This window comes from Sesamum indicum, linkage group LG2, assembly GCF_000512975.1.
Source record: "Sesamum indicum cultivar Zhongzhi No. 13 linkage group LG2, S_indicum_v1.0, whole genome shotgun sequence".
NCBI classification, from domain to species: Eukaryota; Viridiplantae; Streptophyta; class Magnoliopsida; order Lamiales; family Pedaliaceae; genus Sesamum; species Sesamum indicum.
Genome location: NC_026146.1, coordinates 13,686,426 through 13,689,923, shown reverse-complemented (window position 1 = coordinate 13,689,923; position 3,498 = coordinate 13,686,426).

Genomic DNA, 3,498 nt, shown 5'->3' with positions numbered 1-3,498 from the left:
TGATATTAAAATGGCTAAGGGTCACTACTTATATGTCTTATGTGACAAGAATTTCTATTTTATCACTGTAATAATTTTCATCTTAGTAACAAAAAATTGTGTATAAAAGTGTGATTGACACATGTAACGATAAATGCAACGTCAACAAATATTTGTGTTGTCACTGATATATTAATTACAGTGATAAATTAATTCATAATTCTGTCGACTAATAATTGTATTTAATGACAAAATTAAAATTATTATCACTTAAAATAAAATGTAAGTGATAATTTCAAAATCGTCACTTAAACTATTTAATTAATTAATGTTGTGTTTTTGGTGAAGTGAGCAATAAATACATAGTAAGTATAATTAAGTTTGTGAAATACGTAGCTAGTATGTAACTATGTCCGGTAGAGCCGTCATGGAGGATCGTGCTTGCATTATATGGATGGTCAGAGTTTCTGCAACTCATCTAGTGTTGGCTAGAATCAAGATCTAATTACGTGAAAATTAACACACTGGTCAGGACGTATGTTTAACTCCGACTGAACGCTTTGACAAGAATTCGAACCCACATCGTGGACGTAGCAACATTTAATGGATTTTAATTTTTCTTTAATTTTTTTGAATCATAGCAACGTTGGACCTTAAACCTAATTAATATGTCTATTGTGGAGTAGCATATTTTGATTACGCCTATGTATGTGGAATGAAAGTAGAAGTGAGTTGTAGGGTTTTTCTTTTGGGGCATGTTTTTATAATGTAAAGTCTGCCCTAGATTCCATTACTTTAATTTGGGGGAAGACAATAAAAAACAAAGAGGGAGTAGCTAAGAATTAAGCAAAGACCTTCAAATCTATATATCAATAAGTAAAGCTAGCTACTCTAGAATAATTAATTAAAAATATGGATTAATTATATATTAATTCTTCACATTGGAAATTCTCATTGACATTAATTAATATAAATTTGCTAAAAAAAAACTACAATACAAATTCCAATATTAATGCTAAAAAAAAACTACAATACAAATTCCAATATTACTCTAATCTAAATGTTTCAATATATATATATATATATATATGAATAATTACTTTTAATTTAGGTACTTTGACATTTTCATTCATTATCTTTCTAGAATTGCAAAAGAGTGTTATAACTTTTTGACATTTCATAAGTTCGATCTTGTGCCTGATTATGCAAAAGTCGCCGAAATAAATCATGTATGCCTCACGTAGTTCATTTAAATTGGGGTTTTGTTCACTTTTGTCAATATGGACGATTTTTTTTTTTTAATGATGTGGATCATGATTTATTACAATATTTTTTGCAAAATTCGGTACCGGAAGAAACAAAATCACGAAATGTCAAAAAGTTTAGAACTATTTTGAAACTCTACAAAGATAAAGATAAAAGTACCAAAATATGACATAACATGACCAGAAATATATTTAAGCTTAACTAGTTAAATAAGTATAACAAAAGTTTGAATTATGAACACAACCATACGTCGAGTGTGCCCCAATAACTAGTACTTTTTTTCTTATTCCATTCTAGATTCGATTGGTGCAATTAACATTAATTACAATTTATAAGGGATACGCGAAGATATGATTAGTCCCAATCTTAAAGGGATAATCCAAAATTAATAATTAATGGTGGCTAGAAACCATAGAATCTTTGCTAATTGGGTTCCTAATTGTATTTGAGTAGTGCTACAAACCCTCTTTTTAGATGGTGTTAAGAATTATATACATTTATAGGGTTTACTTTGCTTCCCAAAAGAAAAACAATGTACTAATTATTAATTAATATTGTCTCTACTTTTACATGCCTTTCGGTCCACAGCAAATATATGTATAGGATGAGTAGCATCTGCACTATTAGAATCAAAATCAATTAACCATATAAAGTTACTTAGATTGTTATCTATACACTTTACATTGTGCCCTCATACTTTGGAATCGAAGGGGGAAAAAATGGTACCTTTAATGGTGGAAGTGAGTGCAGATTGGACTGAAAATTTTATTTCAAATTTTGATGCATCATCTTTTATTTTATTTAATGAAAAAAATATAATTTTCGTCTTATAAATATAAGATGGTCAAGAATTTGGTCTGGAGATTAAAAAAAAATTGTAATTTCAGGATAATTGACTGGAAATCTCCAAAGTAGCGTGTTAATTATATGTGCAACACGTACTTTTCTGGTCAATTTATAAATTTCGGCCAGAATTGTCCGCAACTTGCCAATAATTTTTTAGTCTTGTAATTTATGGGATATAGGCATTTTTAGCCTTGTAACTTAAGGGTGTTGGTATGTTTTGTCATGTAATTCAGAAGAGTTGACATATTTGATTCTACATGAATTGATTTACAGGACTAAAATTGCAACTTAATCGAGTCATACGTAAGTCAATTGATTTTTTGGTCAAATTAATCGGAAAGGACTAAAAATTATCAAAATTTATAAAGTTACACGACTAAATTATAAAAATCAATTCGTGCAGAACCCAAAATACCACCCCTCTAAGTTAAATGACTAAAATTGTAATTTTTTCGAGTATTAATTTTGGCCATGGGCAAATGTAGCTATAATTTATGAAAACTTGAATTTTGATGAAATTGATTAATCCTAAAAGTGATCATTGAAGGGGCCTAAAAAAAAAAGTAAAAAGAAATTGTGTTGCATTTGACACTCAAATTCATGCTTGTTCAATGCCAGGACCAAATAGGCATTTAGTTTTTCTTGTTTACTATAGAAGAAAAGATAATAAAGTAGTAATTATATTAATTAAGTTACAGTAAAAAAAAAAAAATAGCTGCATTGTTTATGTACACAAGTATAACATGTGATAACTATATTTATTGTTATTAAGTGGCATTATATAATTAATTACTATACTAATTATTCTATATACACAATTTGGTTTTTTCTTTATAATTACCTATATTTACAAACTTTTTTTGCACTTACAATATTATAATGAAAATTATTAATCAGATAAATTATAGGTCTTCATAACTAGTAAAAATTTACATATTGTTTCTTTAATACTAAAAAAATATGAGGAAAGAATTAAAAGTGAGATTTTTTTTGCAAATTATAAGATAATTACATTAAAATTTCATAACTAGTAGAACATGTAAGTGTACTGATATTGAAATACGAGACGAAAAATACTAATTTCATAATTGAATTAATATAGATCTGTAGATGGAGTAGGAATGACATGCATACATAGATACATGTGAGTAAGTGTGAAGTGTGCATGGAAGGATGGATGGATTAATGGAAAAATGGGGGTGGGGGGAGAGAGGATAAGTAGTTTTCGGACAGTGAAATGATGAGGTGGGAGTTTGCAAAGTAGATGAAAATGTCTGGGGTTTGTGAATGGTTCCGTTACCATTGTCTGCTCAGATCCAGCCATAAACATTCATCACTGCATGCCTTTCATCTCATCTCATTCATCCATCCAACCCCCCCCCCCCCCCCCTCCTCCCTCCCCCCCCT